General features: G+C 50.5%; 1 protein-coding gene across 3 annotated transcripts in view; it reads right to left on the bottom strand.

Moving 5' to 3' along the window:
• The window catches only part of KIRREL3 (kirre like nephrin family adhesion molecule 3), a 1,017,151-nt gene that overhangs the window by 499,255 nt on the left and 493,788 nt on the right, over nucleotides 1–24,108 (bottom strand). Inside the window, exon 1 of one of the 3 annotated variants that reach the window (XM_063943672.1) lies at nucleotides 7,731–7,816. The exons of the other annotated variants lie outside the window; for them this stretch is intronic. The gene's annotated coding sequence lies outside the window, so the exon portion shown is untranslated. Of the gene's footprint in view, nucleotides 1–7,730; nucleotides 7,817–24,108 lie in introns of those variants that run through there. 3 annotated transcript variants of the gene reach the window in all.

Genomic DNA, 24,108 nt, shown 5'->3' with positions numbered 1-24,108 from the left:
CCGGCCCTGCTGAACACACGACAGTTAGGAGCGGAATACACGACAATTGGGAGCGGAACACACGACAGTTGGGAGCAGAACACACGACAGTTGAGAGCAGAACACACGACAGTTAGGAGTGGAACACACGACAGTTGAGAGCGGAACACACGACAGTTGAGAGCGGAACACACGACAGTTGAGAGCGGAACACACGACAGTTGGGAGCAGAACACACGACAGTTGGGAGCAGAACACACGACAGTTGGGAGCAGAACACACGACAGTTGGGAGCAGAACACACGACAGTTGGGAGCAGAACACACGACAGTTGGGAGCAGAACACACAACAGTTAGGAGTGGAACACACGACAGTTGGGAGCAGAACACACGACAGTTGGGAGCTGAACACACGACAGTTAGGAGTGGAACACACGACAGTTAGGAGCGGAACACACGACAGTTAGGAGCGGTACACACGATAGTTGGGAGCGGAACACACGACAGTTGGGAGCAGAACACACGACAGTTAGGAGTGGAACACACGTCAGTTGGGAGCAGAACACACGACAGTTGGGCGCAGAACACACGACAGTTAGGAGTGGAACACACGATAGTTGGGAGCGGAACACACGACAGGACAGTTGGGCGCAGAACACACGACAGTTGGAAGCAGAACACACGACAGTTGGGAGCTGAACACACGACAGTTGGAAGCAGAACACACGACAGTTGGGAGCTGAACACACGACAGTAGGGAGCTGGAAACGTGACAGTTTGGAGCTGATTGGCTGGAGCACCATTTATCATATGCAACAAGTTTAATCCTTCAACAAGTTTTATCACTCATTGACAAATGAGCCCCCAACTGTCCCCAGTAACTGTAAGGGCTCTGTCCCACCACCATGGTCAGGAGTGACTATGCTGATCAGCCCAGCAGTTGGGTGGCGTTTATTTATTATCTATTTACACATATATAGCACACACATATTCTGCGCCTAGCAGAGACCATTTCAGTCATACACATCGGTACCTGCCCCAGTGGAGCTTGCAATCTAGGTTATCTCTGTCACACATACACTAGAGATACGTTCGTTGTTTTTGTGCTGAGAGCGGAAACTAGAGCCTCTGAAGGAAACCCACTCAAACAGAGTGAGAACATACAAACTCCAGAAAGATGTGCCATTACTGGGAATTGAACTCATGACCTCAGTGCAGTGAGGCTGCAATGCTAGCCAATACGCGCTCCGTGCTGTGGTATGTCTCACTCACCAGCCACTGAAACGCATAGCAGTGAGGGGATGATAGGAGGGAACTAGAAACACACCCCCATCGGACACATGGACACGCCCACCCACTGTTCCTATCCTTACACTCCTAATGTTGGGAGGTATGGCACTACAGTGAACACTGCTGCATGAAGCTGGCCTATTTCCATCAATAAGAGTCTTCTAAAACCATTGCCGGCAAAGACTTACAGACCTATTATTGGATTTGGAATATTGGCAGGAATGGAGTGTGTCATGCAGCGTGTCGAAACAAGAGGCGACTTTCTGCTAATTTATATTGGATTCTTTTAAATGTAGGCAAAAAATAAGGAGAAAACAAGAAATTGCAAGCGGCCTTTTATGTCTATAGAATTCCTATAACAAAACATTTAAATGCACTAATGATTTCGCTTTGCCTTCACAATAACCACAATAAGCATAATGGCTACTTTGGGCATTGACGCAGGCCATGTGCCGAACTGGGCTCAGTCCAGTGTAGAGTTTAATTATTTAGGTATTGGTATATTTTATACATTTCTAAACTTGCATCGTCCATGACCATTTAGCTTCTCTGCAGAGAGTCCTTAAGTCTTAGTACTATCAGGGGGGGTATTCAATTACTGGTGATGTGCTCCGGGGTGTCTCTGTGATGGCCATTTGCATACATCAGTGAGTTTCATTAGCACCCACATTGCAAATTTTTATTTGCACCTCTATGGGGCACATTCAGTTCACAGTAATGTACCATCGCGCACTGCGGCAATGTGTACATATCGACCGTTCTCAGTAGCCCTGGCTTCTCAAGTTTTCCTAGCACCTATATATACCCTGCGGGAAAACTTGTGATGCCAGCAGAGGCAATCTGTCTGTCCGGAACAGCACATTGCAGCCTTAGCGTCAAGTTGAATTCCCCCTTACAGATGTGCACACATTATTGCTATAAGGTCCATAGAGACTCAGCAAGCGTTAGGTGAAAATACATCTTAGTCGCAACATGATGTAACTAGAAAGTGCCGGGAGACTGCGCTGATTAAGAAGCGACACTTGTATACCTGTATGTGACGGATCTGAATCTGTATATGAAGTGCTACGATGCAGCGGCTGCTGCTTTATTCCGTTGCGCTTCGCATACAGATTCAGTCACACACAGATATACAAGTGTCACATATCAAATTAATCAGCGCAGTCTCCTGGTGCATCCTAGTCACATTGCGTTGCGACAAAGATGTATTTTTGGCAAAAAAAAAAAAAGATGCCTGTCACTAGCAGAGTTGCAGGAGACCTGGCGGCTCACTTGCGCCAGGCATCTCGCACTGCGTGGCGTATTGAGGCTAACTGTACGAGGACGCATCTGTATGTACGCAAAATTTGGAATGTAGGTGAATGGGATTTATCATCCCCAAACGTCATAACGTGCTTTATTGTATTCCTCCCCCCCCCCCCCTTTGTATGCACAATTTCTGCCATACTTGTTGAGAAATGAGAACTAGTCGCAATGGTCATAGGGGGTCATTCCGAGTTGTTCGCTCGTTAGTTTTTTTCGCTACGGAGCGATTAGTCGCAAACTGCGCATGCGCAATGTTCGCAGTGCGCCTGCGCCAAGTAAATTAGCACAAAAGTTTGGTATTTTACTCACGGCGTAACAAAGATTTTTCTTCGTTCTGGTGATCGGAGTGTGATTGACAGGAAGTGGGTGTTTCTGGGCGGAAACTTGCCGTTTTATGGGAGTGTGCGGAAAAACGTTGGCGTTTCAGGGAAAAACGCGGGAGTGTCTGAAGAAACGGGGGAGTGTCTGGGCGAACGCTGGATGTGTTTGTGACGTCAAACCAGGAACGAAACTGACTGAACTGATCGCAGTGTAGGAGTAAATCTCGAGCTACTCAGAAACTGCTAAGAAATTTCTATTCGCAATTCTGCTAATCTTTCTTTCGCAATTCTGCTAAGCTAAGATACACTCCCAGAGGGCGGCGGCCTAGCGTGTGCAATGCTGCTAAAAGCAGCTAGCGAGCGAACAACTCGGAATGAGGGCCATAGAACATAATACAAGATTTGAGCACATTACCTGCTTTCTACCTGTCCACCTGTTGCACTATCACACATGGAGACTCTCTGATAGTATTGCCCTAAGGGAGCAAAATTACTATTGAGCTACGTGGGAGGTCTAACGTTTTATTCAGCTTCTGGACTCATTATCAGTGTCCCTGTTATTCCAGCAGGAAAGTATTCATTCTCTAATGCTCCAACAAAAAGGTCCAAGTTACCATTATCTTATTGCCATCACAGCTTAGCGCTACTGGACTGCCATGGCAAAACAACAACAACCCAGAGCTGCAAGTGAGCAATGCACTGAACATTCTTTTTACAAGACAAATTCTTTTATATATGAAATGGGCCGACATACACATGTAGATGAAACGACATATCCGTTAGATCATCATCAGCCGTGCAGGGCAACACTGGACTGGTATGCAAAAGAGTTGGTATCCCGGATGGACTGGCTAACTCAGAGTCCAGATATTAACCCCACTGAGAACCTCTGGGATGAACTGGAGCGACGGGTGCGTTGTAGGCAGACTTGACTTTCTTCAGTGTCGCAGACGGTCACGGTACGTAAGGCGGAATGGCAAAACATACAGGCCCTCATTCCGAGTTGTTCGCTCGCTAGCCGCTTTTCACAGCAGTGCACACGCTAAGCCGCCGCCCTCTGGGAGTGAATCTTAGCTTTGCAGAATTGCGAACGAAAGATTAGCAGAATTGCGAATAGAAATTTCTTAGCAGTTTCTGAGTAGCTCGACACTTACTCCTACACTGCGATCAGTTCAGTCAGTTTCGTTCCTGGTTTGACGCCACAAACACACCCAGCGTTCGCCCAGACACTCCCCCGTTTCTCCAGCCACTCCTGCGTTTTTCCCAGAAACGGTAGCGTTTTTCCGCACACACCCATAAAACGGCAAGTTTCCACCCAGAAACACCCACTTCCTGTCAATCACACTCCGATCACCAGAACGATGAAAAATCCTAACTTTTGTGTAAAATAACTAAGCGCATGCGCTCTGCGAACCTTACGCATGCGCAGTAAGCGACTAATCGCAATATAGCGAAACTCGGCAATGAGCGAACAACTCGGAATGAGGGCCACAGCCTGCTGTTTTCCAGGAACTTGGGGACGGTTTGTAATCACTACATCCACGCATTAGTGGATGAGAGTTTCAATTGCAGCATTTAACGAAATAAATAATTTGTCATATTAGAATTTGACGTGCGTGGTTGGTCTCTGTGTACTAATAATAGGTGACCGGGGCGTTGTGACATGTTTTACTTTCCCTCCGGTGCTTTCCTCTGTTGCTCGTTTTTGTTGGGTTCCATCTGCCATTCGCACATTATGGGCACAGAATTGCCTTTGTGTTATCACAGAAGGAAGTATTTTGACATTCAGAGATGCAGTGTGACAAAACAGACAAACAGAGGCGCAGACATTTGGGTTCTGTGACAATCTGTACAAGACACATTTCATTTGTGGCAAACTCACGCATAGCAACCGAACAGTCGTTACCTTTGATGGGTCTAGTAGTGCGCGAGGGTTACGCTAATGAGAGCGGCTTTGGGTTACCGTTCCGTTGTATAAAATACATCTTCTAATTCTGCTTTTAAAGTGAATTTATTTGTAGACATGTCTGTGTTTCAGTGTTTTGAATGAGCTTATTAAATGTTAAGACTACGTACTTTGCGGGAGGATATCCCAGGGTTACGGGGAAACAATTAGGGTCAATAGGGGGCAAGATAAAGGTTCTGGAAGGAGCTGCTTCTGCAGCAGGCCTGGGGACAGGCACTCACCAGTTCAGTACATGCTTCATGTGGTGTATTACTGGCACAACCTCTAACACACACATTTTAATTGGTCGTCAGGGGCTGAAAGAAATATGCTGCTCGCGGGGAGAGAATCAGAAACTTTCACTGAGAAAGTTCTGCAAGGATATAGAAGAGTTTTTGGCAGTTAATAAGGTGGACACTGTTCTACAAGGAAATAAAGGGCTTCACAGAACCCGGAGACGTTACACTGCAGGAACTACATCATGTCCTGCTGGACAGTTCTCAGATTCAGTGAATGTTTCACCGCCATATACAGCCAACGTATACAGCATAATCGCATAGTTAAACATGGCGGTGGTCAGGTCATGATTCTGGGTGGTTTTGGTGGAGAAAAGGTTGGAATGTTCGCAGCGCAGCGATCAGACTAAAAATCGGCATTTCTGCGCATGCGTATGCACCGCAATGCGCACGCACGATGTACGGGTACAAAGTCCTTTGTGGTTTTGCACAGGTTCTAGCGGCGCTTTCTGTCGCACGGCACAACGCAGGAAGATTGACATGAAGTGGGTGTTTCTGGGTGTCAACCAACCGTTTTTAGGGAGTGCTTAGAAAAATGCAGGCGTGTCGGGGAAAACGCAGGCGTGGCTGAGAGGGTGTGTGACATCAAAAGCCGACCCCCCCGTCGTTAGAATCAACGCACACGAAGAGTAACTACAGGGCTGGTCTTGTTTTGCACAAAATTATTTTGCAGGCGCTCTGCTGCATAAGCGTTCGCACTTCTGCAAAGCGAAAATACACTCCCCGGTGGGCGGCGACTATGCGTTTGCACGGCTGCTAAAAACTGCTAGCGAGCGAACAACTCGGAATGACCCCCTTAGTTCAGCTAACATCAACTATGGATAAGAAAGGATACCATAGTATTTTAGTACATCACGCTTTACCAAGTGCAACTCAAAATATTGGAAAGGAGTTCATCATGCAACAAGGTAACGACAACAAGCACACATCCAAACTGTGTATCAATTATTTGAAAAGTAAAGACAAGCAGAAAGTTCTACAAATTATGACGTGGCCTCCTCAGTCACCTGAGTTATGTCGTGGCCTCCTCAGTCACCTGATGTCATCCCACTGAGAACATCTGGGATGAATCTGACAGAAAACTTTGTGTAATGGCCAGAGGCGAACTAGGGTAGAGCGTGTGGGGCACGTGCCCTGGGCACCTTGGCAGGCCCAGCAGAGGGGGGCGCCGGCGGCGGCCAGGGCATCATGCCCCACTCGCCCCCGTCACGCCGCAATGTGAGGGGAGGAGAGCGCAGCGTCTCTCCCTCCCCTCACCGCCGCTGCCAGCACCTGAGCACCAGCAGCGCTGCGTGTGACCGGTTTCCAGCGGCGTTAGCCAATCAGAGCTTGCGGACCGGCTCCTGATTGGCTGCCGGTCCGCGAGCTCTGATTGGCTAGCGAACCGGTGCCACATAGCCGCCGCCGGAGACCTGGAGCGGTGAGGGGAAGGAGAGGTGCTGCCCTCTCCTCCCCTCACATATCAGAGCCACAAGGAAGCGGTGAGTGACCGGGGGGGGGGCACTGTGGGGCATTGTATCTGGCACCGTGGGGCATGTATATGGCACTGTGGGGCATGTATCTGGCATTTTTTTTCCTTTGCGGGGGGGGGGGGGGGGGGCACTCTTCATCTTGCCCTGGGCTCCGAAAACCCTAGTTACGCCTCTGGTAATGGCTCCAGCAAGTACGGACAGCGTATGGGAATGTCTGAGCCAGGCTTGGAGGGGAAACAGTAAGTTCTGAAACTTTAGAAAAGTTGGTATCTTGAATGCCTAAACTATGCGAAGCAGTGATACGCGCCAAAGGAGGACAACTTGAGGAAAGCCATATTTATTCTGAAATTTATGTTATATTATGAAATTATAAATAATTTTGATAATGTTTAGATGCAATATCATGTGAAACATTATGAATAAACATTTTCATTATTTCATTATGTCGTAGACACCCACAGAGGGAGAAAAGCCTGTGGCGCCGGTATTCCAGCGGCAGCATTTCACCGCTAGTGGGGATTCTGGTGCCAGCGGCATTGTAACCGCTTCCTGAGCAGATTACAGTATGAAGAGTTCTGTAACACCATAAGACCACAGCCAGAGCGTTTCCATACACATTACATTAAATTGTTTCTTGCGCCCCCTGTTGCTCCGATATATAAATGCAATAATGTGTATATGCGGCAATAAATTTGTACTGAAGCTGGTGCTGCTCTATTTATTAAAGCTTCAATGACATTACCCTGGATATAACGAGGGCCCTGGACAGGCTGCAAATTTGCTAATTCAAACATAGGAGCACAAAGCTAACTGACAGAATCAGTTACCTAATTTGAGCTTTTTGTCCTTTATAGATCCATGTTGCACAGCATTGTAAAGGTGAGGAGTTAGGCTCTGGCTCTCAATGATGGGGGTTGGGATGGAGTAATAACTCAATCCTGTTCTTCCTATATATTGCACACCCACAGTGGGATGTCAGTGTACGTCCGAAAGGTACATTTTACATTAATACCTTGTATAAAGTGGCAGTGTTGGCTTTAAATTGGGCTTTAATCTTTCCTTATTATACCCAGAGCAAAATCATCCATGAAAAACATCCCGTCATTCTCAGATCTATCTGTACCTCGTTACAAGTCTGCTTTGTTCTCAACTCCAAATCTGCATTCACCCACGGGTACCGCAGCCTGGGGCAACCAGCCACTCAGACACTACAATGAATCAGGGGGTAAGAAAGTGAAACTTTCACATATAGACAGAAGGGAAAAAAAAAAAACAAGTGGAAGTTAATATAAAAGGCAAAAAGCCACCTCTGTCTCGAAACATCTGTGCTGTTGCTGTGCGGTAGCGTGCTTAATAAGCCGGCTGCCGTATATGACAGAGCACATCTGGCGTCGCTCTCCAAAGCCTGCCAAGCTACTAGTCGCTGACTGTCTCACTGGGATTCAGGGAGGGACACACACTTTGCAGGTCCCCTGCCTAGTTCTGCTCCACAGCCGGTCATAGTGCCAGTCTCTAGAGGAATGCATGGCTCCACATACAGAACGGCAGCGAAAGCCCTTACCCATGTAATGCAGCTACTATCACTCAGCAGTTACTGACGGCTGAGACAGCAGCACAGCAGTGACACTGCACAATGCAACCCTGCATTCCCTTAGGGGGCACTTATCTGCTTACAGAATACTGGTGCATATTCACTGTGCACTTATCTCCCATAATCACGCACATCCAAACTTTTGGCTCACTCCGGGGAAGGGGCGGGGGGGATGGGGGGCGAGTTTCTCCAACACCGCCGGTTGCAGCAGAAGCTGCTGGTGGAAAAATCTCAAAATAAATTGAATTTTAAGGATGAAGGATTTAACAAGGCAGCTGATAAACAGGATTTCTGGAACCAGCGTTCTACAGATGTTCATTTAGACAACTTTATTATGCCCAACCTGGCAAATGCTGCACAGTTAAATCAGTCACTTTGTTTCCTGGGATGTCATTTGGGCGTATTACATCATCGGCGCTGCAGCGAACGGCTTATTCTGACACGGAGCCAGATGTAAAGGAAAAGTAGATGAGCTAAAGAACAGTATCACGGCACCGGCGCACATTCTCTTCCAAAGGTCGAAGAGCTCTCGGCTAAGTGACATTTAGTGAATGTCATCAGCTACTTTGTTCGTGTCACAAGTGAATAGAAGAACAGGAGGGTTGGGCTGAATAAATGCAATTACCAGAGCCACCCGCATAAACCTCATATAGTCTGAGGATTGTCCGTAACATAAACCATAACATCTTAACACTTAATTATAATAAATAAAGACACGGAGACTTGAAGTTGGCAGAAAATGTTAGCTATTTATTTAAGTGAACCATTAACTGTGGATAATTAAACTAAAGTATGGTGGCCAGAAAGAACGGCTAAAACAACCCTATCCCATAAACAAACTATCTTATAAAAAACTGACGTAAACCTTCCAACAAACAATAGGTATCCGCTCAACCTCCATCCTGACTACCCACCCGTGAAGGTGATGAGGCTGCCACCCGAGAAGGCGGTCCAGCAGATGTAAAACCAGTCAGCGAAGGAGAGCGCACCTAAAATCAACCACCAAACGACCTCCAATCCACTCTTTAATACAACAAATGTTAACTTGCCGTTCTTTCCCGCCAACAGCGAAGTTCTGCTCCACAGAAACTACGCACCGCCACCATACCCCTAACCCACCGAACCAACCACCGAAAACAGATCCTCCAGAAATATAGATAGTCCCTGTCCTGTCAAGTGCACCCCATCAGGTCCAAACAAGTAGAAGTACCGGAACTTGATCCGCTGGTGCCAAACTACCGCACCGCCATGGGCCACCACAAACTTAGCAACCGCGGCATTCACTTTCCGGCGAGCCACATCGATCGCCCGACAAACCACCACTCCACGCCAACACAACCGCAGCACTATACAAGACCAGATAAGCCTACAGCCTGGCCAAGCACCCGTAATCACTTGCAAATCCTGAATAATGGCCAATCGAAGATTCACCGCCTTCCTCTTACCCAGGTCGTTCCCTCCTAAGTGAATTACCAACAGCTTGGGGATGCCAAACCGCCGAGCCTGCTCCATAAGCCTCGCTTTCAGGTCATGCCAAAGCATACCCCGAACACCTATCCACCGTACGTCATCCGATCCAACAAAGCAAGGAGCCCCTTCCGCAGCCAGAAACTCGGCTGCCCAATAAACATGGGAATGGCCAATCACCCACACACCACACACATCCTCCCGCCAACCTATAAAGGGAAAGACAGATAAACAAATGTGAATATGTGAGGTAAAACCAAACCCAGCCCAGAACAGGAACCAACTACCAAAACGAGGATCTGCCAAAAAGAAAAATTGAATAGAGGACTATAACTTTCCTCTTGGACAAGCTTCAGGCCAATCGAAGCAACAAAAAGAAACAAAGGAAAAGCAAAATAATAAAAAGGGGGAGGGAAGGGGGTGGTTAGAGTTGGGGGGGGGGGACACACAGGATAACTCGGCTGGAGGTGAAACGTAAAAACCTGCTGAGGAACTTGTAATTAGATGCCAATTAGCCGAATTGAATGAATTAAGCCAAATCAGTTCGTCAGTTCAGGCAAAAAATTGCGAAGCACTCCAGACCCCCACTGCCAGCAGTGGCGAGTAGCTAGCCATCCGAGTAGGGAGGACAGGGAAGACAAACAAAACAGCACGAACACACTGAACTGAAACACATAACGCAGTAAACGAACAACATGTTAGTAGCAACAAACTCGCTTACGCAACAGCGGGCCGAATGTAATGCTTATAAGCCGCCGACTTCCAGCGGCCCAAAGCCTTAATTTCGTCCACAGCGCGCCCTGCAGATGCTGCGGAAGTGGCGGCCCCCGATTCTAAAGGAATGTGAACCAAAGTAACGAGGGGAGAGGCCCAAACTGGACAGGCAGCGCTGCATCATCCATGTAAATTGGTACTTCGTCAATGGCGACCCATCGTAATGTAGCAGCCAAGACCCCTCAGACAAGGGCCTGACCTCCGCATACTGACTAGCCAACGCCACCGGACAACAGTCCTCACCACCCGATGGTGCCAAAGAGATCCAATGACCTCTACCCATCTGATCAGTTTTGGAGCGGCGCAGCCTGCACAGCACGGACCCCCCACCCACGACAACATCCGCGCGCCGCATCATGGCCTCGGACTTCTTAGAAGCTGCAACCAGCTCAGAAACTCTGAACGCGCCATGGAAAGCCATGGAAAAAGCCAGCTGAAACCGGAGCGCTTCAAAACGGGAGTCCGCCACCCCCGCCACCAAGAGGGAAGAAAGCAGGGACGCATCAATAGGGCGCCGACCATCAGGAGGGACCGGTGCCGAGCGCGCCCAACCTCTAAGCGCCCTCGCCAGCAGGAAACCCTTCGTAAAATCCGGCATACCCTTCAATTTAGAATAAAAGGATATCCCGGCGAGGTATCGAGACACCACGGCCCTCGATCTCCCCGTTACGAAGAGTTGCCAAACGAAGTCTAGAAAAAAGCTCTGACCCCTCTTACCTCTAGGCCCTTGGTCACGGGAAAAGTCTCCCCACTCCTTCCAGGCCCGACGGTATCCAGCGAGAGTGGACGGAGCCAAAGACAGCTCTGCTACCCCTTCCAATTCGCCATGATAACCTGTCAAACATAAGAAGGGCAGGGCAAACCTGCCGAATCAGCCTCCGGGAACCTATCCCACTGCCCCCTGGACAATGCATCGGCGATCCCATTATCAACCCCGGGGACGTGTTGAGCCCTAAACAGAATATTGCAGCGCATACAAGTCAGCACGAGTCGCGACAACACTCGAATGACCCGGAGGGCCTTAGCTCTTTGGTTGTCAACCGCGTGCACGACCCCTAAGTCATCGCAGCGGAAGAGAATACTGCGATCGCGAAGGCGCTCTCCCCAAACCTCCAAGGCCACCATGATGGGAAAAAGCTCCAGCAACAACAGGTCGCCGGTCAGCCCCTCCCGCGACCAAGACTCGGGCCATGAGGCCGTGCACCAAGCCCCGTCTAGGTAACAACCGAACCCCGACGAGCCCGCCGCATCCGTAAACAACTGCAGGTCGAAACTGTCAACAAACGGGGCCATCCAGATCAGCACACCATTGAAATCCGCCAGAAACGAAACCCACATAGCGAGGTCCCGCCTAATCTCAGCCGAGAAACGGACAAAATGGAGCGGCCTGGACACCCCAGCCGTGGACCGTTCCAACTTCCGACAAAAAACCCGGCCCATGGGAATCACCCGACAGCCAAAGTTCAACAGGCCTAGGAAGGATTGAGCCTCCCACAACGTCACCTTACGCCGCTCTGAGCACTGCGCAATGGACTCTCGAAGCTTCGTAACCTTGTCCTGAGGCAGCCAGCAAGCCCCCGCGACCATATCGATCTCGATACCTAAAAAGGACAAACAGGAGAGGGGCCCCTCCGTCTTGTCCTCGGCCACACGGACGCCAAAATGCCCCAACAAGGCACGCAGCGAAAACAGCAGGAAACCACAGCGAGGAGAACCCGCGGGCCCCACGCACAAAAAATCATCCAGGTAATGTGCAATCCCGCTACCTCCGCAAGAAAACTCCACACACCAATGTAAAAAGGTGCTGAACTTTTCGAAAAAGGCACACGAAACGGAACACCCCATAGGCAGACACTTGTCTACAAAGTATTCCTCCCCGACGCGGAAACCCATGAATCAAAACGACTCCGGGTGCAAAGGGGAGCAAGCGAAAAGCCGATTCAACATCCAGTTTAGCCATGAGGGCCCCGGGGCCACAGCCCCGAACCATGTCCAAAGCATCCTCAAAGGACTGATACACCACCGAACAATATTCCGGCGAAATTGCATCGTTCACCGAGGACCCAGATGGATAAGACAAATGTTGAATGAGCCAGAACTTACCCGGAGTCTTTTTGGGCACGACCCCCACCGTGGAAATAATCAAATCCTCGACAGGCGGCAGCGCAAAGGGGCCCGCCATTCTCCCCAGGCGAACCTCCTGCTCAACCTTTTCCCGAAGCACGTCGGGGAAATCCCGAGCAGACTGCAGGTTCCTGCCGGCCCGAACCAAAACCTCCCCCCACCACTGGTAAACGAAAACCCGACGCAAAACCCTCCCGCAGAAATTTTGCATCGTCTCTGTGTTTGGGTACCACCCCGACCATTTTAGCATGGCCCCCAAACGAACCGTGGTCGGCGCCCTAACTAACGGCAAGCCCCCCAGCTGTTTTTCCGGCTGGGCCCGCGGCCGCCCTGGCACCCTGTCGCCCCCCGCGGAAGCAATTGGAAGCAGGGTGGGATCCGTTACATCGTAAGCAAAGGTGGCGAAAACGACACCGTTGCCAGAGGGGGCACGTGGAATTGTTGAACTCGAAACACTTCCCCTTCGCCTGCTGCGTAGAACGGGCCGCGGTCCAAGGGCGGCGCGGCGGAGCCTCAACCGCGGCCTGAAACTGACTCGCCGCCGCGGCCTGCGCCACAGCCGCCCCCTTAGTCACCATCTTCATATCTTGCGCTCGCGTGACCCGAAGCCATACCTCCACATCTTTGCATCCGAAGTCAATGATGTGCAGGCAATCGTGCTTCTGACGATATTGCTTGTCATAATGCAGCCACGAATCGTCCTTAGACTGACGCTGCATGTCATGCACGAGGTGGATATACCTGATGACATTCATGTGTTCATCAGGGCGATCCTCCAAGTAGCACGCCGCGAAGACACAGAAACCCGCCAACCAGTTGTCATACGAGCGGAAGGCCTCCGCCCCAATACCGCCCTTCGCAAGCGCTTCCTTACCTTCCCTCCTGGTGTCCTCCGTCAACGTAAAAAGGTTGACGTATTCCCCCTCGCAAGACTGCCGTGCACTCGCAGCGAACCACGCCCGGCAAATTACGCCTCCTCCTTTCCCAATGGGAACTACTACTACTCTCCCGAGACCGTTTATCCCGGTGCCGCGCCTCACGCCGTGCGTACTTGATAGCCCTCTTCCTAGCCTTTGCGGTGCTACTAACCGCAGACTGGCACGACGAAGAAGAGGAAGATCTACTTGATGTACTGCCGAACGAGGAAGAAGAGGACCCCAGCGACATAGCAACTGTATCGGCGTCACACTCACCAGCAGGCCCGCCTACGGAAGGCGAAACGTCGGCCACGACTGGCTCCTCGTCCTGATCGCCATCCGGATCCGCACCTGAAAAAGAAGGGACAACCGCCACAGGAGCCGAAGCCCCCCCGGCGGGAATGAAAGCAGATGCCCCTGCGGTCGATGGGGTAGCGCTACCCAGCAATGCAGCGGCGGAGCCCAGACTGCGACACGCCTGTAGAAACTGCGCCATGGCGGGGCAAGAAGCACCTGGGAGAACGGCCGCGTTGACCGAAGCGGGTACCACGGAAACGCCACCCGGAGACAAAGTCGACAAAAACGGCGCAAACGCCGCCGTCATGGCCGACATTGCCGCCGCAACGGCGGAGGGATCTGGAGCCGCAGCTCCAGTGGTCCCCCCGGTCCCCGGGTCCGAAGCAGGGATGGCTCCAACCGCGTCTTCACGCCGCCCAGGCCGGCCCCACCTGGGACCGGTGCTAGCCGCCCTAAGAACCCCCATTCTCTCCTGCGGTGCACCACGAGCCACAGCGCTGCCCCGGCCCCCACTGCCCCCCCCCCCCATCAGGAGAACTCGCTGACCCCCGCCTCCAGGCATCACCCCCCCCCCCCCCCCTCTGGTCCCGTGCCGACACCACCAAAGGCCCCCGGAAGCCCCCCCTGCTAGAGCGAGGAGAGCGCCCAGGAAGTCCAGCAGCCCCACGTGCGCACGCGCCCGCGACACGGAAATCGCCTGGCTTAAGGGACGGCCAGTGGAAGAGCCACTGGCCCCATCCCTACAAGCAGTCCCCTCATTCTCTGGGGAGCCGCCGGTAACTCTCAGCGGTGGAGGGCGCAGGGAGCACGTGTCCCCGCGCCGCAGCAGCCGGCGGGGGATTCACACCAGCGGGCACCCCGGCCGGCTCCCAGATCCAGTTCGCCACCGGCCACCGCCCTGTCCCCCGCCAGCCGCCGCCGCGCCGGAGGGATCCCCCCGGTGCCCGCGGCTTTGCCGTCGAAGGGGCGGACGCACACGCGCCGCCGCACACGCCCGTGGACGGGCGCCCGCAGCAGCGCCAGCAGGCTCAGCCCCGGCTGTGAGCAAAGTGCTGCATCAATATAGCGGGCAGGGGGGCCAGAGGAGCGTCGGGGACGGGGCATGGCAGGCCACAAGTTCATACCCTCCAACTGTACCTTTTTAATAGGTACAGTACCTTTTTTTTTTGGTCTGTACCGATTTTTGGCTCTCCAAACTTCCATTGAAAGCATAGGAAAAGGGGTGTGCCCACGCCCCCTTACCCGCGGCCACGCCCCTTTTTCGGATTTGTACCGATTTTTCTGTGTAAAATGTTGGAGGGTATGCAAGTTAATCCCAGGTAATGGGGACAGAGGAGGCACAGTATAAAGCACACTGCCACAGCAACCTAATATTTCAGAATGGCAAGCAGCACAGCAAGGAGACAAAGGGGGGAAGAGCACTCACCCTCACCACGACACAAGCAGAAGAGGCTGACCCAGCCCCTTCACCAGGCTTAAGAACCCTTTCCACCTACCCCCAACATTCATTCCTATTGGCTAATCATAAACTCCCATAATGCCTTACCGTCCTGCCTCCCAGACTAGCTGAGGTTTAACCCACTCCTCTCCTATTCTGTCAATTCGTTCTCCTAACCTTCATAAGCTTTCCTATCTAACGGCACCCCTCTATCCAGTCCACACATAACCGCACATACTGTACAGTATTTCCTCCTCTGTCACATCCTCCTGACCCCTGGCCAACATTGCTGGGCGACCATATAACACAGCCCACCAAGCACCTCTGCAATCTGGCTGGATTATGCAACAGATAGCACCTATCCTAGTGTATCATCGCCTATTTCCCTATAGAGTGACAGCTTGCGAGCAGGGCCCTCCTACCTCTATGTCTGTCTTTTACTACCCAGGTTTGATTTATTACTTTGTGTTCCGAATTGTAAAACGCAACGGAATATTTGCTATACAGTATAAGAAACAGTTAATAAATACTACTATTAGTAAAATAATACTGTGCCCAAGAGGACCTGACACGTACAAGGACGAACGTTACACCTATTTGTTATTACGTCTATTGGTTATTACATCGGCATACTGCAACTTTCAATGCTGTTCTGTTTACTGTTTAGCTGAAGTGGTGAGGGTGTGGTAAGGAAGGTAGATAATAACTAGGTCGACCACTATTGGTCGACAGTAACTAAGTCAACAGGGTCTCTAGGTCAACAGGGTCTCTAGGTCGACATGGTCTAGGTCGAAAGGTCAAAAGGTCGACATGAGCTTTTAATGTCTTTAATGTCTTTTTTGGTGTCGTTTTCTTCGTAGAGTGGCCGAGAACCCTAATTAGTGGACCGTGCCATGCTTCGGGCAGGTTACCGTTCCCAGTTGTAGTCCACGTGGATCGTTAAGTATGAAAAGGTTAAAAAAAAGAAACAAAATGTGAAAAACTCATGTCGACCTTTTGACCTGTCGACCTAGTTACTGTCGACCAATAGTGGTCGACCTAGATAGTGTCGACCTAGTTACTGTCGACCTAGAGACCGGATCCCAAGTGGCATACGCGTTCCTGTGCTTGAGGCACTGGTACGCATATGTTCCTTTGTGTTCCAGCATGCAGGGCGACTAGGGGGGCAGTGGGTGCTTGGAGAGCAATCATTACAAATAACTAGGTATGAGAGGGTTTATTTTTCTGGCGCCATCTCCCAGCAGGGGACAGTATACAGAGATCCTGCATTGTGTATACCCTGAGCTCTCGTCTCACATTTGAATTCAGACGGTGGAGATATATTTAGACTGGTCACCCTGACATTACAATCAGTGCTGGCAGCGCAGGTATTAGTGCCCCTGGCACTTCTCATGCTACGTGACAATCTGCCTACACAAGAGGCTTACAATACTTTTTTTTATCCGATTTTGGATTTCTTAACTTTATTAGTGTTGTCACGATCAACTTTAACTCTCCCGCTGCCACGGAGCGGTTCACAGGGGAGAGGAAGGCTCTGGGCTGGATACAGAATAAAAGCCACTGCAGGGACAGGTGACAATCTGTGTTTGTCTTTTTCGGGAACAGTCTGGTGGTGCCAAAACTTTTAGGGGGGCACGGCTGTTTGCTGGCTAGGAGCAGAAGCAGGGTTGCGACGTAACGGAGGGGGGGGCTCATCACATGACTTGCTGCGCAATGCGGGGTAACATTATATATACACATATATTATCATAATGAGTGTGTGTAGAACTGGCACACTGAGCTGAACTAGATTTTATACAGCACACTGCTAGCAAAAGGTTGCCTACCCCTGTAGGAGAGCCCCAGGGTAGGCTACATATGCTCGGAAACTAGCCTGGAATTACAAGCCAAAGGCTGGCTAAAGTTATCCTTGGCCTGAGGCCGCACATAACACGCTGCCGCTTGATTGGGAAAGATGAAAGGGCAGCGTGATATAAGAAGCACAAATAACAAATATACGCCTGTGATTGACTGACTGACCAGTCCCCTTATCAATGCCTGACGCTGCGACTCAAGATAGCACTATATATTTAATGTCAGCAAACACATTTTGTAGAGCTGGAATACAATATAAAAATATGTATGTCTGTGCAACAATTTGTAGCCCTGTCGCAGCCTGGCTGCGCTGACAGGCGTTCTGACACCATTTTTTTTATATCCACACAGCGGCTGCATGTGACGTCACACAGCCATCCCGAAAACAACACGCCCTGGTTTTGTCTGCCACACCCTCGCAACGCAGCATCGTCGCCCACTTAACGCCGCCGCTGACAAACATCTTGCAGAAGCATCCTTCGGTGACGCACTCGCAAGGTGAATGACCAACTCTGAGTAAGGCCCAGTATCCTTGCAAGGAGACGGGATACATTCATTGGGGTTTCACATGCTTTGACGGCGAATACAACAAAAATAAATAAAAATGTTATGTCGACCTTTTTGTGTCAACCATTTTGTCATGTCGACATTTTCCACTACTTCTATTTATAATAGTATTCACGGCACCCGGGACCCAGCGCTTGCTCAGAGCACCCGGGACCCAGCGCTTGCTCAGAGCACCCAGGACCCAGCGCTTACTCACTCTCCCGGGACCCAGCGCTTACTCACTCTCCCGGGACCCAGCGCTTACTCAGAGCACCCGGGACCCAGCGCTTCCTCACTCTCCCGGGACCCAGCGCTTCCTCACTCTCCCGGGACCCAGCGCTTCCTCACTCTCCCGGGACCCAGCGCTTACTCAGAGCACCCGGGACCCAGCGCTTGCTCAGTGCACCCAGGACCCAGGGCTTGCTCACAGCACTCGGGACCCTGCGCTTACTCAGACCACCCGTGACCCAGCGTTTGCTCAGACCACCCGTGACCCAGCGCTTACTCAAAGCACTCACTGTCCCGGCCACAGGCACTCACTGCCCCAGCCACAATCAATCACTGCCCCGGCCACAGGCACTCACTGTCCCGGCCACAGGCACTCACTGCCCCGGCCACAGGCACTCACTGCCCCGGCCACAGGCACTCACTGTCCCGGCCACAGGCACTCACTGCCCCGGCCACAGGCACTCACTGCCCCGGCCACAGGCACTCACTGGCCCGGCCACAGGCACTCACTGTCCCGGCCACAGGCACTCACTGCCCCGGCCACAGGCACTCACTGCCCCGGCCACAGGCACTCACGGCACTCACTGCCCCGGCCACAGGCACTCACTGCCCCGGCCACAGTCACTCACTGCCCCGGCCACAGGCACTCACTGCCCCGGCCACAGTCACTCACTGCCCCGGCCACAGGCACTCACTATCCCGGCCACAGGCATTCACTGTCCCGGCCACAGGCATTCACTGTCCCGGCCACAGTCACTCACTGCCCCGGCCACGGCACTCACTGCCCCGGCCACAGTCACTCACTGCCCCGGTCACAGGCACTCACTGTCCCGGCCACAGTCACTCACTGCCCCGGCCACAGGCACTCAGCACATAAGTCATGCATTTCTAGCTACTGTATAAGGCTAGGGCAGATAACGGAATGGATACTGTGGACGTTACATTAGCCATGAAACAGCTTCAATTTCCCTTAGCTCTTCCCGTAATAATTCGGAATACTGACAATACGCTACATAAACAGAATGGCAGTGCTATTTTTATCATGACAGCTTTTGATTTGCTGTCACACAGTAAACTTCAATGCGGGCATCACAAATGATGGAAACCTGCATCACGCCATGACGAATATGAGGCGGGATGGAAAAGATGATATATATGCCTGACTCTAAGTTCCATTTACATAAATGTCCCACAAAGTTATCCCACCTAACACACCCACCTGTCCTCTTCGCCTTTTGGCCACAAATCCCGGCGTCTGATGTTGAGAAAGTAGATATCTGGGAAATACTGATGCAAACAAGCAACAGATAAACACCATAAATGTGAAATCTCTGGGCTCACAGATCCCTTTCTCTACGTCTCCGCTATCATGTCACTGCACCTGGCAATACCTTGCCTTCTAAACTGGAAATCAGACCTTTATTACTTCTTCATTTCCAGCCATTTCTTGATGTTTCTTGAACAGACACGTTTCTGCAAGAGGCGCAAGATTCGCTTTAGCCGATGCTGCTCTTGTAAATCCTGCAAACGTTTCAACAAAAGGTGGGAAAAGCCAGAGCTTAGACACAGCGAGAAGTAAGGATTAGGTGACATGTTTCTGCTTCCTGTATATTACCGTGCGCGTTGTACGCTGTATAAGCCACTGCTGCTTTCCTAGTATCGGGTCTGTGCCCCTTTCTTTATGTTTACTACTGTTTTCAAGTCTTATTTTCCTGCTTTTGTGCTGAGCGGCTTTTACCTTTAGTTTTATATCTTACATCGTATTGTATTATATATGCAGTCTGGGAGCATGCCCCACTGCAATTTCCTCGACCGTACACCTAAAGCTGTTCTGTATTTCAAAGAACCTTTCCGCCACAAAGTCCTTCACGCATTCCTTGCTCTGCAATAAAGCCACGTGCACCTGCAACGCAACCATCACTAACACTTATCCCTTTCATTCTTACGCCTGGGATAACTGCATCAGTGTGAATTGATTATCATCAAAATCCTTCCTCCTGGTCCTGTGAAAGTGACAGCGCCCCCTGCTGAGACCGTAAATGTTAATGCAGTATTGGCGAGTTGTACTGTGCCATCTTTCCTCCAACCACAGGAACTAGTCATTAGCCTGTATTGTAAATAGTCTTACATATAAGTGTTTAATTATACGGCTGTTACCAGGAAAACAAAAATGGGAAATAAAGGGTAGCAACAAATTAACGCCTCGTCTAACAAATCTTGCTCTTTCTTATTTTTTCCCCCAGGGATTGTAAATGTTGTCTGGTTGGAGAACAAAAATTGTATTGCAAAATAAAAAAACTGTACAAATAAATAAACAGGTTTCCCAATTTTTCTCCTGACATTCGCTAGTTGGAGTTACAGTATTCAGCGTGCGCTTAAGACCACAGGTCAAATATTTGCAACTTACTGACAGCTTAAGGTCTGTGTAAAAAAAAAAAAAGAAGCATGCAACTTCTACTGGAACAAACCATGGGGGTAAACGCCTTGAGTCCTGTTGGAGAAAGAGCGCTATATAAATAAAATTATTATTATTATTATAATTCAGACCTAATATTTTTTGCAGAGCTGCGATCAGGTCAGAACTGCGCATGCATATGTACCGCAATGCGCAGGTGCGTCGCACAGGTACAAAGCGGATCATTGCTGTGCGATGGGTTTTACAAAGAATCCATTCGCACAACCGATCGCAAGGAGATTGACAGGAAGAAGGCGTTTGTGGGTGTCAACTGACCATTTTCTGGGATTGGTAGGGAAAACACAGGCGTGTCCAGGCGTTTGCAGGGTGGGTGTCTGACGTCAATTCCGGCCCCGGACAGGCTGATGTGATCGCAGCGGCTGAGTAAGTTCTGGCCAACTCAGAAACTGCAAAAGATCTTTTTGTACCGCTCGGCTGCACATGCGATCGCACACTTGCACAGCTAAAATACGCTCCCCGATAGGCGGCGACTATGCGAATGCAGAACTGCAAAAAATAGCTAGCGAGCGATCAGGTCTGAATTACTTTCTTCTCTCTTCTGGTCGTTGCCTGGCGACGGCTGTCGCTGGGCAACGACGCGCATTGTAGATGCCACACATGTGCAGTTCCGACCCGTTCGCACCGCAGCAAAGAACCATTGCGTGCGAACGGGTCGAAATGAGCCCCATAGTCAGACCATTCAGGGGGACGGGATGTAGTTACTATCCCGTCGGTCAGAGTGCTGACGTCAGGACCCCGACCGCCAAGAATGCAGACACCTCCACCAGGGTGATTCCCACTCATAGGTGTCCACGACACACATAGAATGGGAATACAACCTGTCTATAGCTCTCTAGCGCTCGCGCTGCTGCCGGCATTCTGACAGTCGGTATCCCGGTGTCGGTATACTGACCTCTGGGATCCCAGCCACCGGGATTCCATCCCCAACCCCAGAGGGACAACACTGTGCCCTTGGCATAGCAAAGGACTCCGGAATGCTTGGATTCTGCAGGACTGCTCAGGGACAGCTGAATATTGTGACGTATTAATACTGTTTCCTGGTATAAATAGTATAATCTCCAGGCTGCCAGGCCAGTGGACGCAGGACTAATCTACATCTTATCTCCTCTCATTATAAAATTATCTTCCCTCAGTGCCCGACTCTTTGCAAAGAGAACTTAAACTTTAGCATAAGATTAAAAAAACAAGTGCCATATAGCCGGATGAAAAAACGTAAAAGCAATATGTCAGCAAATCCGGCCTCCAGCCATCCCTCAGCCGGTGGGTGTGATATGAACCCGACCGACCTCAGCTCTGTGTGACGGAATTACACCGGGTACAGAAGCAGGATGCATTTCCATTTCACTCACCTGGATCTGGAAAACATGATGTTAAGATGAATTAAGGACAGAGAGCCTGATGTCTCATAGACACAAGGCACACCTCACCCCGTACTGTCACCTCCGTGTCATCAATATGTGATGCAGGGCTGAGCCCTGGCAGGCCTGGCCGGCTGAAGGCAGCAGAATGAGAACTGCGGGGGCCTGCTGTCAGAACATGCTCCCTTTTAATTAAATATGTCAGGCAGCTCAGTGCGCGCTCCTTAGTGACTGACGCCGCCAGTTCTGCTGTGCTTCTGTGTGTCACATCGGTGAGCACCAGTCTCTAATTAACACGTTATGTCAGGTCCGGCCATAGACTGCAACCAACACGCAGGGTGCAGCTGCCACAGGGAGCTGGGGAAGGACTCGGCTATTTGTAAATTAACACCCCGGTAAAAAGTGGCTCTTGCCGACAGGGTGTACGGACAGAGTGAGAATGTGGTAATTAACGCTCCTCAGGGGCAGGCCCGAGAGCTGCAATTCTGTCCCAGTAGATGGATGACTGGCACATGAAGAACGTTTATTTTACAACGTACAATGAGAGGGATGCGATTCTGCTAATAGGTTTTTATTGACGAGTCCGAGTGCAACAGCAATAAAGCTATATACCAGGGTGTATCTATCTGGAGACCACAGAAAATGACATGAAATGAGTCTGTCTTTATAAACACCAACATATGGCATATACTACAGGCCCGCACGCGCAGACATCCTGCTTACAATCCTCCCAGTATGAAGACAGGAAGCACCGCCACCTCATTGGCAGAGCTATAAAACAGAAAAACTCACAAAACGCCACAGTACGTGCTATTACATGTAGGCGCTAGATAGGTGGCTGTGTGAGACAGTGCTGGGTTTATCTATAGCCATCTGTACAGTGAACAAAAATAGGGACAGTTTGGAACACATGCCAACTGGGGAAATAGAGCCTAAAACAGGGACCGTCTCCGGCACAGGATGTTTTTAGCTGAAGATGTAATGTTGTCAAACTGCAAACCCCCCACCCAAGGCTTACCATTTACACTGCCGGCCAGGGCAGCCACCAGGGGGGGACTGTGGGGACTGGTGTCCCGTGCCCTTGCAGGGAGGAGAGCCCACCCCTGGCTCCTACCACCTACACCTGTAGAACTGCACAAGTCTGTGAATCAACAGCAGTCTGATACACACGGATGACTTCTTTATGTAACAAGGATGACACCTTTATGTAATGTCACAATGTATGACATCACACAGGGATGGATCAGTGCGGCAGAATCTTTTTTTTTTTTTTTTGCGGGGGAGGGGAGGGAGGGGCCCGGTCTATTTTGGCAGTCGCGGGGCCCATAATTTCTCAAAGCAGCCCTGCTGCCGGCCGTATAAAGACTATGCCACGGCGAGCGCGACAGGGTTGTCAGTCAGCGGAAAGCAAACCTACTTGTGGCATGTAATGTGTGTGGGGTTATAATGCTTTAGCCACTAGGCGGAGACACCCCTAGCAAAGGTTTTACCCTGACCTGCCAGAGGAGTACACCGAACATCATACACTTAAGACAAGTTATAATAAAACCACTTGGAACAGAACATTTATCATCATGTTTTACAAGTAAAGCTCTAACAGAACCCGTAATTAGATAATATTGTAATGTCACTGCCTCATAGGACGTGCCATGAAAAAGGCCTCTCCATTCTCTCCCGCTCTTGCACTTAATTAATATGCATAAAAGAGACGGAGCAGAGTGCAGCGTCTGTGGCAGATGAGAGACCCTCTCTTTCCATCACATTTGCTGGCGTCATACATTTGCTCTTAACTACTGCCGACATCCAAGCTCATGATTCTCTACTTAACCAAAACTACGTCAAGTACAGCTATAGACGTCGACAGGGAGCTCTCATGTATCTTCCCGTCAGCACAACAAGAGCCCCCGCTGCCGTCTCCTATTGTCACTAATCATCACAGATTGTTAACGCGCTAAAATACTAACAAGAACGTGGGAATAACATGCAACACTTCTACGCCATTCTCAATCGTAAAACAAACACAATATATTACAGTACTTCCAGAAACTGGCATTGCGTCGCCACTCCCGTTGACACATAGCAGGGGCTGATTTATCAAAGGGCAATAACTCAACATTTGGACTGTTGTGTCACACTGTAAATAAAAGGCCATTGCATGGGGAAGAAGACTAATTAGCAAGTATTGTGGCGGTACTGGCAACGCCGCAATAAAGTCTACTACAATCGTCATCGCTGGATAATTTAGGATGAACTGCAGCAACACATACAAGTAACGTAGAGCCAACTTATGTCCGGTCGTCTGTGTCCGCCACCTGCGCATCCTGCCTCTCCCCACTCCCGCCCTCCCGGCTGCATTACTTACGGCAGTATGGCTTGTCTGTAATGGGAGGAAGAGGGCCGCACCCTGCCTCCCAAACCGCATGACACACAC

This window comes from Pseudophryne corroboree, chromosome 10 (assembly GCF_028390025.1).
Source record: "Pseudophryne corroboree isolate aPseCor3 chromosome 10, aPseCor3.hap2, whole genome shotgun sequence".
Classification (NCBI taxonomy): domain Eukaryota; kingdom Metazoa; phylum Chordata; class Amphibia; order Anura; family Myobatrachidae; genus Pseudophryne; species Pseudophryne corroboree.
This window is presented reverse-complemented; position numbering and strand designations above follow the sequence as displayed.